We start from the raw sequence: 17,759 nt of genomic DNA, 5'->3' as shown, positions 1-17,759 counted from the left end.
CACTGACAAGTAGATCAAGCTTATTAAATCCTGCTCATGCTTCAGGCCCAGATGAGGCCACCACCATCATCCCTGATCTTCCATTTGGAATGGATGCTCCTCCTTATATAGGAGCCTGACAGCCCATGCTCCTGACAGCCCATGCTCCTTGTTTAAGCACTGGTGCTTTATGGGGTGGCTCAGGGTTATTATATTCTTCATGAGAAGGGCTATGTCTTGTCCCTTTTAAGCCCTCCCTCTGTCACCCTCTTGTTTAATACAACTAGGCTCTCCAGAGTAGAAATTTAATATATTTTGGTTAACTTTAATGATTTTTGTGGTTTTCTGATTGTATCTATTTGCACAAAGCCACTGAGTTTTCTGTGAAAATAGACACCATGTGATTCTTCTCCATTTTTTTAAATTTAATTTTTCAATTGAAGAATAATAGTTTTACAGAACTTCCTGGTTTTCTGTCATGCATCAAGAATCTGCTCCCTTTTGTAACAAAACATTTCATAAGACAGGCATGCTTGTCCGTCTGCTCATCTCTGATTCTCTCTCTCTCTTTAAATTGAACTATATTTGATTTACAATACTATATTAGTTTCAAGTGTACAACATAGTAATTCAATATTTTATAGATCATACTCCATCAGTTCAGTTCAGTCACTCAGTCGTGTCCAACTGTTTGCAACCCCATGGACTGCGCATGCCAGGCTTCCCTGTCCATCATCAACTCCCAGAGCTTACTCAGATTCATGTCCATCAAGTCAGTGATGCCATCCAACCATCTCATCCTCTGTTGTCCCATTCTCCTCCTGCCTTCAATCTTTCCCAGCATCATGGTCTTTTCATGAGTCAGTTCTTTGCATCAGGTGGCCAAAGTATTGGAGTTTTAGTTTCAGCGTTAAGTCCCTCCAATGAACACCCAGGACTGATCTCCTTCAGGATGGACTGGTTGGATCTCCTTGCAGTCCAAGGGACTCTCAAGAGTCTTCTCCAAACCATAGTTCAAAAGCATCAATTCTTCGGCACTCAGCTTTCGTCACACTCCAACTCTCACATCCATACATGACTACTGGAAAAACCATAGCCTTGACTAGACGGACCTTTGTTGCAAAGTAATGTCTCTGCTTTTTAATAAGCTGTCTATGTTGTTCATAGCTTTTCTTCCAAGGAGCAAGCATCTTTTAATTTCATGTCTACAGTCACCATCTGCAGTGATTTGGGAGCCCCCCAAAATAAAGTCTGTCACTGTTTCCATTGTTTCCCAGTCTGTTTGCCATGAAATGATGGGACCAGATGCCATGATCTTAGTTTTTGAATGTTGAGTTTTAAGCCAGCTTTTTCACTCTCCTCTTTCACTTTCATCAAGAGGCTCTTTAGTTCTTCTTCACTTTCTGCCATAAGAGTGATGTCATCTACATATCTGAGGTTATTGATATTTCTCCTGGCAACCTTGATTCCAGCTTGTGCTTCATCCAGTCCAGCATTTCTCAAGATGTACTCTGCATACAAGTTAAATAAGCAGGGTGACAATATACAGGCGTGACGTACTCCTTTCCCAATTTGGAACCAGTCTGTTGTTCCATGTCCAGTTCTAACTGTTGCTTCTTGACCTGCATACAGATTTCTCAGGAGGCAGGTCAGGTGGTCTGGTATTCCCATCTCTTTAAAAATTTTCAACAGTGGAAGTAACAAATAGATTCAAGGGATTAGATCTGATAGACAGAGTGCCTGAAGAACTATGGATGGAGATTCATGACATTGTACAGGAAGCAATGATCAAGACCATCCCCAAGAAAAAGAAATGCAAAAAGGCAAAATGGTGGTCTGAGGAGGCTTTCCGAATAGCTGAGAAAAGAAGAGAAGCTAAAGGCAAAGGAGAAAAGGAAAGATATACCCATTTGAATGCAGAGTTCCAAAGAATAGCAAGGAGAGATAAGAAAGCCTTCCTCAGTGATCAATGCAAAGAAATAGAGGAAAACAATAGAATGGGAAAGACTAGAGATCTCTTCAAGAAAATTAGAGACACCAAGGGAACATTTCATGCAAAGATGGGCAGAATAAAGGAGAGAAATTGTATAAACCTAGCAGAAGCAGAAGATATTAAGAAGAGGTGGCAAGAATACACAGAAGAACTATACAAAAAAGATCTTCATGACCCAGATAACCACAGTGATGTGATTACTCACATAGAGCCAGACATCCTGGAATGTGAAGTCAAGTGGGCCTTAGGAAGCATCAATATGAACAAAGCTAGTGGAGGTGATGGAATTCCAGTTGAGCTATTTCAAATCCTAAAAGATGATGCTGTGAAAGTGCTGCACTCAATATGCCAACAAATTTGGAAAATTCAGCAGTGGCCAAAGGACTGGAAAAGGTAAGTTATCATTCTAATCCCAAAGAAAGGCAATGCCAAAGAATGTTCAAGCTACCACACAATTGTACTCATCTCACACTCTAGCAAAGTAATACTCAACATTCTCCAAGCCAGGCTTCAACAGTACATGAACCATGAATTTCCAGATGTTCAAGCTGGATTTAGGAAAGGCAGAGGAACCAGAGATCAAATTGACATCTGTTGGATCATCAAAAAAGCAAGAGAGTTCCAGAAAAACATCTATTTCTGCTTTATTGACTATACCAAAGCCTTTTTTTTTTTAAACTTTACAATATTGTATTGGTTTTGTGGAGCATAACAAACTGTGGGAAATTATACTCCATAGAATGTTATATTCTCTCTTGAGCCCACTAGCAGCTAGACAGCACTTGGCAAAGCCATCACCAACCTCCATATTGGCAAATCCAGTAATCACTTCTCAGGTCTTAGCTGTCAATACTTGACAGCTTTCATCACTCACTCCTTTTTCCCCTTGATTGTCACATGCCATTTAGGTCTGGTTTTTCTCATGCCTTATATGTTGCTCTTTCTGAATCCTTTTTGCTGAATCAGCATTTTTTCCTTAACCTCTAATGTTGGTTCATCCAGAACTCTGTTCTTGAACGTCCTCTCTCACTGAACTTATTCCCAGTGATCCCTGCAGTCTCCTTTCTTTAATCCCCTTCCTCTGAGCTCCAAACTTTATTTGCTCAGCACCCTTCACCTATTGTGATTAGATTTCCACCAAGTGATGCAGAACCACAGCAACTCCTCTTTAATCCAGTGACCCACACACGTGCCCTCTCCCAGAAGGTGTGGATTTGTCCTTGGTGCTCCCCTTTGACCCTATGAGTAGTAACTGCCTCTTATCTCTCCTTGTTTTGTTGTTGTTTAGTTGCTAAGTCATGTCCAACTCTTTTGCGACCTCTTGAACAGTAGCCCGCCAGACTCCTCTGTCCATGGAATTTCTCAGGCAAGAATACTGGAATGGGTTGGCATTTCCTTCTTGAGGGGATCTTTCCAACCCAGGGATCAAACCTACGTCTCCTGTATTAGCAGGCGGATTCCTTACCACTGAGCCACCAGGGAAGCCTTATCTCTGCTGGTCCTCCACTCTTTGGTTATTTTTGCTTCCTATTAGCCAGTCTCTGAGTCCTTACTCCAGTCCCCTGAATTCATTCTTTATACTAAAGTTTCCTATTTCAGGTAACTGTGTGGTTTTTCTCTCCTAATTAGATCTAGTGGTACAACCATAGATTTATCTTTTTATATTAATATATTTACTAAATATTGAATCATTGGGATCATAGATTATCCTTGTGTGCTAATGATTAATGTTCTCCCAGAATTGCTTTCTAATATTTATTAATAATATATGAAATAGGTCAAATCTGAACAGTTTTGAGCATGTTGTTTTCATTAGTTTCATCATATTGTTATATTTTTTACATATATAGAAATGAAATGTATTTTGGGGTAATTTGAGGTTCAGTTTTCTCTCTACATTTCCTAGAATCTCTTTGCCTCTTTTTGGGAAAAAGAAGTCTGCAGCTGCCATACACACACACACACACACACACACACACACACAGAAGGCACATGTGCTTAATTCAAGGAACAATTGATTCGCCTAAGTTTACTCTTAGCTATTATATTCTTAGCTATTTCTAATCACATGTTAATCCTCTTAGAAAGCTTTAGACTTTTCTTCACAATTTCACTGTGTACTTTTGTTGTTTGTCCCAAATCTCTGTAGCTTTTGATGGTGTAGATGTATGGATTACATTGTTTTACTTTATAGCCTCATAGTTAAAAAGGAGCTTTTTTTTTTTTTTTTTTCACAGTAATACACAGTACAGTAATGTATCTGTTTTCCTTTCTGTCTTTAGATGTTCCTCTAAACACAATGCAATAAATCAACTCTTTGGAAAATTCCTTGACGAATATTCCTAAATATGTCACAAATGTCATCAATTATAATGATGGTGATACAAAGATTCTTTGTCACGTTCCTGACTCTCTGGGGAATGGTACTGATATTTCACCATCAAACATGATATTGGGCTTTAGGTTGAGATATATTAGGCACATATGTTAGGAATCCTATTTGTCTTATTTTAGTAAGCAATTTTTAAATGTAAAATAAGTGTTAATTATGCCTTTTTAGCAAATTTTGAATTTAAAATACTTTTTTGGGATGGGGGATTTGTTGTTAGCTCTGTCAGGTAGGAGGAAATTTCCCTCTACCCCTCTTGAGTTCTTTCAACTGGTCTAATGCTTAAATTGACACAAGATTAACAGGAGAGAAAAAAAATCTAATTCTCAGTGGATTCTCATAGCAATGGGACCCCAAAGTGATCAGAACAGGTTGTTTATAGTATATAATTTTTAAACAGAGAAACAATTATTTGTGAAGATATAACAAAACAGAGAGGCTTGTACTTGGGGCAGCTGACTAATGAAGAAGTAACAAAATTTGTTTATATAGCTTTCTTAGTCTTGAATTCTCTAAGTCTGGTGATATATTCCACCCTCCTGGTACAGGGTGCCTTCACATGGAAGATTTATTTTCCACTTTTAGGGGGAAAGCAGGAGATGAGAGTAGGTTTTTAAATTATTTTTTTCCACTGGTGATTTCTCAGGTCACTTTAATTCAAAATAATCCACATGCTGTTTTCCATTGTGGTTGTACCAGTTTACATTCCTTCCAACCATGTACTAAGGTTCCCTTTTCTCCTCATTCTTGCCAACACTTGATATTTGTGTGGTCTTTTTGATGACAGCCATTCTGACGGGTATAAGGTGATATCTCATTGTCATTTTGATTTGTGTTTCCCTAATGCTTAGCAATGTCTTTTCATGCAAAAAAGAAACAGACTCACAGATGAGGCAGAGAACAAACTAGTGGTTACCAGCGGAGGAGGGGAGGTGGGGAAGTGCTTCACGGGGTTAAGAGGCATAGAGGTGTTTCTCTGTTGGTGATATTTTTGGTGAATAGCTTTGGGAGGCCCCATTCAAATCAAAGATTCTTTTTAGGGTACTGTGAATTTGTAAAAGAAAGTGTATCTTTCTATTGGCAATCTATTGCTAGGAATCAATAAGTAGCTCCACTGATTCTCTTTTTTCTACTTTGTGACTAAAAGAAACTCCTTTATCTATTATAACCTAATCTCCAAAGTGACACACTTTGCTGTTTTGTGTTTTCTGCATCCCATAGACTAACCCTTGTATAATGTGGGGGCAGGGCTGCACAAGGGTGCCAGTACTAGGAGGCAGAGGTGATGGAGTGCCATCTTAGAAGCTGGCAGCCACACTAGACCATCAATGAAGTCATCCAAAAGTCTGAAATTGGCTTAGAGTTGACCATGGTTAAATTCTGTGCTTACTGTCTTTGTTTAATATTCCACAATAAGATATGTGTTGGTGATAAGAACTTTGGGGGGCAAGATCCTAACTCAAATGACAGTAAAACTATTATTTCACTACTGGACATGCTGGGCTTTCTTTGGGGATGTATTCAGTCAACAGTTTTTAGAATTTATCCCGTTAGCTTCAGCTTACTAAAAGTTTTTAACTGAAGAGTAACTGTAGTGAGTATTTTCAAGTGCATTTTTGGTAACCATTGTTATGAACATAATGCTTTATCAGTATTAACTTACTAATTTGGTGACTCACCTTTATGGATGTCCCAGTATTGAATCATCCTTGGATTTGGGGGAGGAACCCTTTGAGGCAGTCATCAAGGACTCCAGCTGCAGATAAGCTAATAAAAGATCATCAGAAACCAAAGTATTTTCAGAGCAACTAACTTTCCAAAATAATAGCTGTAATTAACTATGTTTTTCTGGTTTATATGCTCATGGCTCTGAATCACACAGTTCACTGGGTAAGACATGATGTACTTTTTGTTGAATTTATTATTTGCAGATGTGGTAAACATTCAAGCCCACCAGGTAGACAAGAGTTAATTCTCTTTATTATCCAGGCTTCCCTGGTGGCTCAGACAGTAAAGAATCTGCCTGCAATGCAGGAGACCTGGGTTTGATCCCTGTGGGGAAGATCCCCTGGAGAAGAGAATGGCTACCCATGTCTTGACTTAAAGACGTTATCTCCAAGCATGTCCTTTAAAATTTCTGAAGCATCTCATAGAATGACACTGTTTCTAGAAAGCCTCCAAGTATTTGTTAATTGGATGGAATATGAAAGGCAATTTTTCAAATAGAATAGTAGCTCAAGAGAAATACCAATACCTCGATAGTGTCCAAGTGTTTTGGCTTTTAGAACTTTCCCAGATTTTCTGAAAGAAGGCCAGATCATCTTCTTTTACTATTTGATGATTGTTACTCTACAAGTCTGAGGTAGAAGAATCAGGAGGCTGAGAACAAGCCTCCAATTTTAAAATGAGGAAAATGAGCATGTTTGACTTCCTATTTTCTTTAGTGCACGGAAAACGGTCTTTCCCATTATCTGGCTTCTCACACCTCAGCTAGGATTTGAGGCTACAGAACAAGTGAATGAAGTATTCCTTTGCCTTTCATTGTCCTCTATACATTTATTTCATTTAGGAACCTATCTCAAATGTATGGAGTATGGGTTATAGACAGCGATGTGTTGGTAAATGTGCCTGGAAGAAGGCATGGCAACCCACTCCAGTATTCATACCTGGAAAATCCCATGGAGAGAGGAGCCTGGCCAACTACAGTCCATGGGGTTGCAAAAGAGTTGGATACAACTGAGTGACTAAGAACATATACACATACACATATGTGTTAATAAAACTCTTGACACTGCTCAAGGGTTAATGTATGAAATTCTGTTAGCTATTTTTATAGTTTTAGAAATAAATTTTAAGCTAAAATGTCTCTTTGAGTTTCAGATTAGACCTATCATTTTGAAAGAATTGCTAAAAGATTAGACCTATCATTTTGAAAGAATTGCTATTTCATACAAAATATCCATTTTTATAATTTCATTACCAACAATAGTATCATAAAATCAGACTACAAAGAACTGCTTGATTACTATCCATTTCATCACAGAAGTCACTCATACTATTGACTAATGAATACAGTCCTAACATAAATGTTGATTTTTTTTTTTCTGCCAAGAAAAAACTATGTCAGAATGTTGCTCAGATGTCAGTGATATGAGTGATTATTTTGCTGAATCAGATAATAGATTCTGAATACTGGGGAAATATTTCCTTAATATTTGGGGCTCTTTACAGTGCAATAGCTACAGATATATCACACTTTTAATTCACATGTTCTCTAGGACATTCTTAAATCTAGGTAATCAAGAAAGCAATAGGTAAAGTCCTGCCTTATAGCATTTGTTGATTTCCTTGGTGTAAAAAATTCCACCAGGCTGATTTCCAGCTACCAGCATGTCTGTGAAATCAGAATTGAGAAGAAAAGCACAATAGCAAGTCATTAAATAGCATTTCTATCATTCACGTAGAATTGATGAAAATAGCCTCAAGAACATAGTTAATAGTAAACATTGGCAAATAATTAGAAATTGATGTGTATTTTTACCTGTTCTAAATTTAATTGTAGTTTTATAAAATTTAATTTTTAATAATGGTGTTTCTTATTTAACAACCAGTTTGCAAAATTTTCCAAAATTTAATGGTTGACCCTTGCAAGCAAGTTTGCTCACATTGGAACTTATTCTATCACAACACTGGCTCTATGAGTGATAACTTGTAGGGATTAGGGACAAAGGTGAATGCTTAAGAGAATCCCTAGTATCTGGCTCAAGCAAACACATTAGCTTTGTTTCCTCATAGTTCCCAATCTTTCCACTATAATCCATCTTATTGATACAAGCAGTCTCTCAATAATTCACAAATCTGACTATTTCACTCTCATACTCAGAAGCTTTGAACATCTATACTTTTGATTAGAGGTTCCTTTCTCCTACAGTTCACAGGGTCACAGAGTCGGATACAACTGAAGCAACTTAGCACAGCATGCACAAAAATTTGTGTCAACCATCCCCAAGCTGCCATCCAGTCAAATCTTCCCACTGCATGTCTGTGATCTCTAGTCATATCAGATTCTTTATTACTCAAAGAAACCATTCTGGCCACACCACAATGCCTTTGATGATGCTCTCCTGTCTCCTTCAATGGGTCTTGCCCTTTCCTCTGTATGGCATTTAGTGATTCCCTCATCAAGGTCTGGCTTAAATAACCTTCTCCTTAGAAAACTTCTTTACCTTCCTCTCACAGTTGAACCAGACTCTCAACCCAGTAGCTCACATACACTTTTCATACACATTATCTGCTGTAGTAATAGTTTTTTTAAGTGTATATGATTTTTCTAAAATTATTCATTTGTTCATTTCCGCATCCATAAATTCCTTGAAACATTGTCTGATTTGCCACCAATTCCTTGGGGCTAAAAGCAATTATCATTTGCATGTGAATGTTTTGTTGTTTTTTTTGTTTGTTTTTTTTTTTAGTGGCTAAGTCATGTCTGACTCTTTACAACCGCATAGACTGTAGCCCATCAGGCTTCTCTGTCCATGGAATCTCCCAGGCAAGACTACTGGAGTGGGTTGCCATTTCCTTTTCCAGGGGATCTTCCCAGCCCAGGGATTGAACCCACATCTCTTGCATTGGCAGGCAGATTCTTTACCATTGAGCCACTAGATGTTCTGTTCAGTTTAGTTCAGTCACTCAGTCGTGTCCTACTCTTTGCGACCCCATGGATCGCAGCACGCCAGGCCTCCCTGTCCATCACCAACTCCCGAAGTTCACCCAAACTCATGTGCATCGAGTCAGTGATGCCATCCAGCCATCTCATCCTCTGTTGTCCCCTTCTCCTCCTGCCCTCAATCCCTCCCAGCATCAGGGTCTTTTCCAATGAGTCAACTGTAGCCCCTGTTTAATCAGTAGGTGAAAGACATTTTAAATCCTTAAGTATACTGGCATTCCAAGGTTCAACCACCTAGCTTCATGATGTTATTTTTCCTTAATAAACTGCTTTCATGGATTTACATTATTCTCTTTAGGACTTTTGCGTCTACTTGAGCAACTGATATTAGCTTTGAGTTTACCTGTGCTATGTTTGTCTAGTTTTGGTTTCAGAGTAATGCTGGCTCATAGAACCTCATAGAAGTTGCTTCATTTTTCTATTAGTTTACAAAACTGGGGATTTAAATTTTTTTATTTGTTTTATTATTTTTTTTAATTCCTGACAGAAATAGAAGACATCCCATTAAGAATGTATCATCAGAGAACTGTATTCAGACTGAACCGTTATGTGTTCATGTTACCAATATGGTACTGTGAACTTCATTCACAATCTTCCCCATTGGCTCAGCGAGTAAGGAGTCTGCCTTTAATGTAGGAGACATGGGTTCCATTCCTGGCTTCATGCATATCAGTCTGTTTTCAGAATTTATTTTTCTCTTGATGTAATTTTATTTCTTGAACCTGTGAAACATGAGCATGGTTCAAAATTTCCCTCCTTTTACCCCAAAGTAACACTCAATGTGCAATTTTTCTACATTTCTTTCTTCACCTTACAGAATGTCATGGAGCTCTTTCCCTACCAGGACCTGAAGATGATTCTCATTCATCCCCAGGTGCTCTAGTGTGAGTGTGTCTTGGAAATTATTCAGCCTTTCCCCTGTAGGTGTACGTTTACATTATTTCCACTTTATAAAATATTGCAAATAATGCTGCCTGAACAGCTTTGTACATTTTTGTTAATTCATATATAGAGAATCATATTTTCAAGGTAGATTCTTAGAAGTGAAAATCCTGGGTCCAAGGTTAAGGCATATGTTACCTGGTTAGATCTAACTGCAATTTCCCACCATAAATCACTGTATCATTTTACATTCCCACCAGCAATGTACAGGTGTGCCCATTTCTCCTTAATATTGTCAGCTGGGAAGGCTGTAGGATTTTTTAACATCTGATAGGCAAGAATTGATACATCTCAGTGTATTGGATTGGCCAAAACGTTCATTCAGGTTTTTCTGTAAGCTGTTATGGAAAAAAATCCAAACGAACATTTTGGCTAACCCAATAATTTTAATTGGTCCTTTATTTTGATTATAAATGAGTATCTTCTCATGTATTTAGGAGTAATTTGCCTTTTTCTCCCCTGTGAACTTTCAGTTTGTTGAATAAATAGGATTATACTGAATTTGACATCTTTAGGATGTCATATCATCCTGTCCACAAGTATAGGACACCTTCATGCTTATTTAACTCTACTTTTGGTTCTTTTAGGAATACTTAGTTTTCTTATTAAGTTTACTGTAGACATTTCACATGTTTTGTGTCTTTTGAAAATTTGGTCTTCTCTTTTTTTGTATCTTCTAGACAGTTATGTGTGCTATGTGCTGTGTTGATTCAGTTGTGCCTAACTTTTTGTGACCCTGTAGACTGTAGACTGCCAGGCTCCTCTGTCTATGGGATTCTCCAGGCAAGAATACTGGAATGGGTTGGCATGCCCTCCTCATGGAGATCTCCCCTACCCAGAGATCTCTTACTTCTCCTACATTAGCAGGCAGATTCTTTGCCACTAGCATCACCAGGTTATAATTTATAATTAATGTTATTGACTTTTGTATTAGTTCCCTATCTTGCCACTTAACTGAAGTATCGTGCTTTTCACTGATTTTCTGAGGTTTTCATTAAGACAGTTCTGTTAGCCTGTTACCTACAGATAGAGCATGCTCTTTACTATATAATTCCTAGGCTCCCATTTTCTCCTTTTCCAGTGCTCCTTTTGAGAGCACTTATATGATACTTGCTATGCATTAGTCAGCGTTCAAAGCACTTTATATATATGTACTTTTAACACTCACAACAAATCTACAAAGTACCATCACTGTTATTTCACAGAGAGGTTAAGTGACTTGTTACTTGGAATGCAGTCAAGATTCCAGCCATTGACCCTGGCTATACGGTCTGTACCCTTACTCTCCACCTATTAGAAAATAAAATAGTTTCCCTTGAATTTTCCTTCTCTTTGTTCATCCACTATGGAATTCTAATCTTAGCTTGGAGACAAAAGCAAGAGGAGTTTCCTTTCTTTCTTTTTGTAATACCCACTATTCTAAGAGTGCCAGGCATCCCTTCAGACTCTACTTGACTCCTTTCACCCTCAATGATTTACTTTAAATCTTTTAAATAGGTTCAGTGCCATCTGGCTACTCTCCCTCCCACTCCGATTTTCACTTCTCTTTCAATTAAGAGCAAAGACATCAGTATTGTTGCTACAGGAAAAGGAAGGGCAGAGATAAGGGCAGAATGAACTTATTTGTTCAATATGCTAGTAAATATGGTATTTTCATTATGCTGAGTTAGTTTTGGCTTGGATTTGTCAAACACAGTCTCTTGCAGTGACAGAAGTCAAACTGAAATAGCATTTTAAAAAGACAAAAGTGAAGGCTGGTCCTTAAGTATACTAGGATGCTTCAGAAGATAAGAGCCTTTGAAACAAGCACACCTGCTGAGACTGGATATAAATGTATCTCTCTGTTCCTCACCCCAAATTTCCAAACTCATTTTTATTGCTCCCCTTCACTCCACTGTTTTTCTCAATTTTTTCCAAAAGGCAGAAGACACTTCCTCAGCCACCCTAGTCTCACTCACACCCTCATAAAAAGAAGTATGTGCAAGCTGCTGAAAATCTCAGAAAACATTGGCTCAGCTCAGGCCACTTCCCCACTTTTGGACCAATCACTATAGTCCAGGAGAGCAGTTATATTGGCTGTGTTGTTTAGTCACGAAGTCCTGTCCGCCTCTTTTGAGACCCCAGGGACTGAAGGCCCACCCAGGGCGATGGTTGTGCAAAAATCAGGCCAGAGGATGCCTAACTTGTAGCTGCCAAGTTGTTTGCCAGCCCTTGTATCAGAGCCTCCTTACCAGTCAGGAAGACACAACAGACTTTTGCCTACCTGCTGTCCTACCTACCTTCAAAACAGAAACAGCAGAAAAACAACAGTTCTTAACAATGATTGAGGGAAGTATTCACAGGCTATTTTAGCTACTTGACTAGTGGGATAGGGTAAGATTAGTGTTCTGATTGGTTGATGTCGGGCAGGCATTGGATAATCAGAGTCAAATTGGCAGGCCTACTTATGTTTGTGCTGCTTTGTGCTTAGTCGCTCAGTCGTGTCCGACTCTGCGACCCCATGGACTGTAACCAGGCTCCTGTGTCTATGAGGATTCTCCGGGCAAGAATACTGGACTGGGTTGCCATGCCCTCCTCCAGGGACTTTTACCTATATTCTGCTATAATCATTCCTCCAATCAGATCTGGTTGTTTGAAAACTTTATTTGAATATGTGTGTGTTACTTCACTTCAGTCGCGGGAGACCTGGGTTCGATCCTTGTGTTGGAAGATCCCCTAGAGAAGGGAATGGATACACACCCCGCATTCAGACCTGGAGAATTCCATGGACAGAGGAGCCTGGCAGGCTACAGCCCATGGGGTCACAAAAAGTCGGACACCACTGAGCGACTTTCACTTTCACTTAAAGCAAGTTTGCTTCAAGTCCAGCTGTTATAGTGAGGTCAAGTCTTCTGCGCAACACCGGAAGTTGTAGAATTAGGTGCCTCTAGTACGCCTCCAGGACTGTAAGGCTGTTGGGCTGTTTCACTAAGAGCCAGAGGCTTTCTTTATTCAGAGCCACTTGAAGTTCTTTTGTCAAAGGAATGTTTCTTGTTTACTGACCTTCTAGGACACCAGCTGGAAGTGAGTACTAATTTATATTTTTTAATTTTGTTATTTTGGAATGCTACATAAATGAAATCATACAGTATGTAACCTTTGAGATTGACTTTATGTCACTCCGCATAATTCCCGAGGTCTATCCAAGTTGTTGCATGTATCACTAGCTTGTTCCTTTATATTGTTGAATAGCATTCCATGGTATGGATAAACCATAGTATATTTAACATTTGCCTATTAAAGGACATTTTAATTTTTTTCCCAAGCTTTGACCAGTACAAAATAAATAAAAAATAAACAGAACCCTGTTGTGAACATTCTAACGTTCTGTTGCTGCTAAGTCGCTTCAGTCGTGTCTGACACTGTGGGTTTTGTATTAATGTAAATTTCCATGTCTCTGGGATGGATGCTTGGTAGTGGGAGTGCTGGATCACGTGGTAAGCATATGTTTAGTTTTTTAAGAAACCACCAAAATATTTTTCAAAATGCCCCATTTTATTTTCTCACTGTATGAGAGGTGAGAGTGTGGAAAGTCATGCCAGCATTTCATTTTTCTCACTATTTTTTAATTTCACTTGGCTAATTGGTGTGGATTAGTATCATCATAGTCTTAACCTATATATCCCTAATGGCTATTAATGTTAAACAGCTTTTCATGTGCTTTCTTGTCATGTGTTATGTCCTGTTCTGTGAAATAGCTCTGTAATTTTTGCCCATTTTTTAATGGGATAATTTGGGTTTGATCTGTTTTTTTTTTTAACTAATTAGTTGGAAAGTTCTTTATATACTTTAAGACTTTTGTCATATATGTGGTTTGCACATATTTCATTTATGCCTATAGCTTATCTTTTTATCCTCACAGAGACTTTCACCAAACAAAAGGTTTTACTTTTGATGAGATTTACCAGTTTTTTTTCTTTATTGGATCATTTTGGTTTCATTTTTGCCTATCTCTAGATCCCAAGTATTTTTATATTTTTTCCTAAAATATTGATACTTTGACATTTAAACCTACCATCCATTTTTAGTTTCTCTTTGTAAATAGTTTGAGGCTTAGGTGGAGGTTCTTATTTCTGCCTATTGTTCCATCATTATTTATTGAAAAAACTATTCTTCCTCCATTACATTTGTTTTTCTTCGTCAAGAATCAGTTGGCCATACTTGTGTGAGACTATTTGTGGGTTCTTTTCTGGTCTACTGATACATTTATCTATCCTTTTCCCATTACTGTACAGTCTTGTAATACATAGTAAACCTTGAAACTGGGGAGAGTGGTTCTTCTCACTTCATTTTTCTTTTTCAAAATTATTTTATATATTCTAGTTCCTATAGCTGGCAGCTAATAGTTTTAAGAGGCTTTTGGGGTTTTGTTTTATTTGTGGATTCTTGGTTTCTTCTACACAGACTATCATGGCATCTTCATACAGAAGGAATTTTATTTCCTCCTTTTGGATCCATATCATATGCCTTTAATTTCTTTTTCTTGTCTGATTGCACAATGGAGGTCTTTAGTGTGAAATCAAATTTAATGTTGAGGATGGATGTCTTTGCCGTGTTCCTAATTGTGGGGAAGCATTAAGTCTCTCTTCATTAGTATGATGTTACCTGTAGGATATCTGTAGGTATATTTCATTAGACACAAAAAGTTCTCATCTACTCCTAGTCTGTTGAGATTTTTTAATAAGATAAGGATGATACATTTAGTCAAATGTTTTTTCTGCATTCATCAGTGTAATCGTGTTTTCTTCTTTATACTTTTAATATGGTGAGTTGCATTGATTTATTTCAAGCCAGTCTTGGATTCTTTGACCTCTATACATTGCTGGACTTGATTTCCTAATACTGTGTCAGTGTTCATAAGAAATATGGGTCTGTAGTTTGGTTTTTTCTTCTACTGTTTTTGTCTGATTTTAGTATTAGAGTAATTTTGGACTCATGAATTGGGAAATGTTTTATCTTCTTGTATTTTCTGGAAGAGATTGTGTAAAAACAGTGTTATATCTTGTTTAAACATTTGGTAGAAATCCTCAATGAAACCATCTGGATCTGGATGTTTTAGTTACTATTTCAATTTCTTTAAGATATAAGAATATTCAAATTCACTCATTTATCTTGGATGAACTCTGCTAGTTTGTGTTGCTTATAGTACTCCCTTATTATCATTTTAATAGTTTGTTATTTTATCCTGTTTGATTTTTAAGATTGGTAATTGATGTCTTCTCTCTCTTACTGTCAGTCTTGATACAGCTTATTCAGTTGTGTTGATCTTTTTAAAAGACTTTTTTGTTTCACTGATTTTTCTGTTTTAAGCTCATTGAGTTCTCTTTTTATTCTTTCTTTATGCTTAATTGAACTTATTTTGCCTTTTTTTTCCACAGCTTAACATGGAAACTTAGATTAATGATTTAAGAACTTTTACCTTCTCTGATATTTACATTTAGTGCTAAATTTCCTTCTAAGCTAGCTTTAACTACATTCTACAGATTTTTTAAATTAAACTTTTTTTTATTTTGAGATCATTATAGATTCATATGCAGTTGTAAGAAATAATACAGAGAGATACCATGTACCCTTCACTCAGTTTCACCCAAAGGTAATGAGAGGGTAACAGGCAGGAAGGCCAGGGGTCTCTAAACAGAGGAAATAGACTGCAAGTGTCAGACATTTTTTCTCTCTCTTTTAAGTGGCAAGAGGAAACAAATAAGTGTTAGATTTTTTCCCCTTCTCTATATGAATTTAAAAAGAGGTTTCCTTTAAAATTCTGTGCTGCCATAACAACACCTGGTTCCATCTGAACTTAACTTTTCTCAAACCTTGAGCTAACCAATGCATTTTTCTTCTGGAAATATTTGTCTTAAGCTATGTTAATGAACTATCTATTTACCCCAGACTCTGTCTTCAAGGTGGTTCTGTCTAAGACTCAGAACTGACTTGACAAAACAGTATGTTTTACTCATGCAAATATTCTCTTAAGCTATGTTAATGAGAATATATTTGCTTAGAAACCTGCCTTTCTTCAAGATTCACATCAATCATTTTATGACCGGGGACAACTCAAACTTTGTGCCAATGTTATCTCAAAAATCATGTTGTGGGTGAGGGGCCTAGTGCCAGTCTCTGAGTTTTGAGACATTTCCTTTCTCCAATTAGCAGACTGCTAGAAGCTATATAACATCTGGTTAAAGACTAGCAGGGGGGCACTCTTTCTGCCTCTTTCTGATGTCTATGTCAAAAGCTTTCTCTCTTTTATACTTTAATAAAACTTTATTACACAGAAGCTCTGAGCGATCAAGCCTCGTCACTGACCCTGGATTGAATTCCTCTCCTCCGGAAGCCAAGAATCCTGGTGTCTTTCATCACTCAGCAACAACCTTTCACTTTGCTTCCCTGGTCAGACTTAGTCTGTCCCTTACCAACACAGGTGCTGTACTCATCCCTCCGGGTTCTACCACCAAGGTCGGGTGGAGGTGCACCAGGGGTAGACCTGATGGCATCCCGGGTTAATGTCCAGTGTCTCACCATTAAAACCTTGCTTGCCTCTGATGCCACCTGGGGTGCAATCAGAGTAACCTTCTGGAATGCCTCTCAAGCTAAGACTGTTAGGGGAAACGTTCATCTCCAGGAGTACCTGTGGAGGACCCTGCATATATTCCTGACCACAATAAGACTGGTATAAACATAAAAACCATTATGTTCCTTCTGAGCATCACCACACCAGTATAAGTGATAGCAAAAGAAATGGTGAAGGGCTGGCCAGTGAGGAAAAAATGATTTTTGTCCTCGAGTTATTAGGGCGAGTCCTTCCAGTTCATTCCCACAGATTCCACAGAAAGAATATCTAAGAAATTGGGAGAAAAGCCACTGGAGAGCCTCTTCTGGTCCACCAAGAGCTAGCTTTCCAAAGGAAGAAGCATGCTGTACTTCCTATCTGAGTAACCTTTAACCTGAGATATGCTCTTGGAGCTAGAATTCTATCTAGCTTTGGAACTTTCAACTCCTGGCAAGGCTAGGCGCTTCTTGACTACCAAAATCCAAGTTTGGGACCTAAGTAACAGTACACATTAACAGTATAGATCACAAATCCCTTGAAAGTCTGTGATCCTACAGATTAGGTTAGTAGTTCTAATTCCCAGGGAGTTATGAAATGGTCAAAGAGACTGGAAAGTTTGACTGAGAAAGGAGAGCTCAGTCCACATGTTTTGCCCATTTCTGGCTGCTCCCTTCACAGGGATGCTTGATGTCTCATGGCATTGGCAGGTCAGTATAAACCCCTGAGAGGGCTCCCCTTTTGGGGGCTGCCTTCAGTCATTATGAGGCACCTCGAAACAGCAGATCAAGGATCCTCATTTGCTTTGCTCAAGGTGTGTCATTCATTCACACAAGCATACCATAGAGTTAGTAAAGTACAGCAGAAAACATGTTTTCTAGGAGAAGAAAGAACTAGTGCTCCAAGTGTCCTTACCTTCTCCTGAAGAATCCCGGACAAGCCCCCAGGATGAAGGGTTGTTGCTGAACCGTGAAAGACGCTGGGATTCTTGGCCACTGGAGAAGAGGAATTCAATCCAGGGCCAATGACAAGGCTTGTCACTCAGAGTTTTTGTGCAATAAAGTTTTACTAAAGTGTAAAAGAGATAGAGAAAGCTTCTGACATAGACATCAGAAGGGGGCAGAAAGAGTGCCCCCTTTTAGTC

Source organism: Bubalus kerabau, chromosome 3 (assembly GCF_029407905.1).
Source record: "Bubalus kerabau isolate K-KA32 ecotype Philippines breed swamp buffalo chromosome 3, PCC_UOA_SB_1v2, whole genome shotgun sequence".
Taxonomy (NCBI): domain Eukaryota; kingdom Metazoa; phylum Chordata; class Mammalia; order Artiodactyla; family Bovidae; genus Bubalus; species Bubalus kerabau.
Note: the sequence above shows the minus strand (reverse complement) of the source record.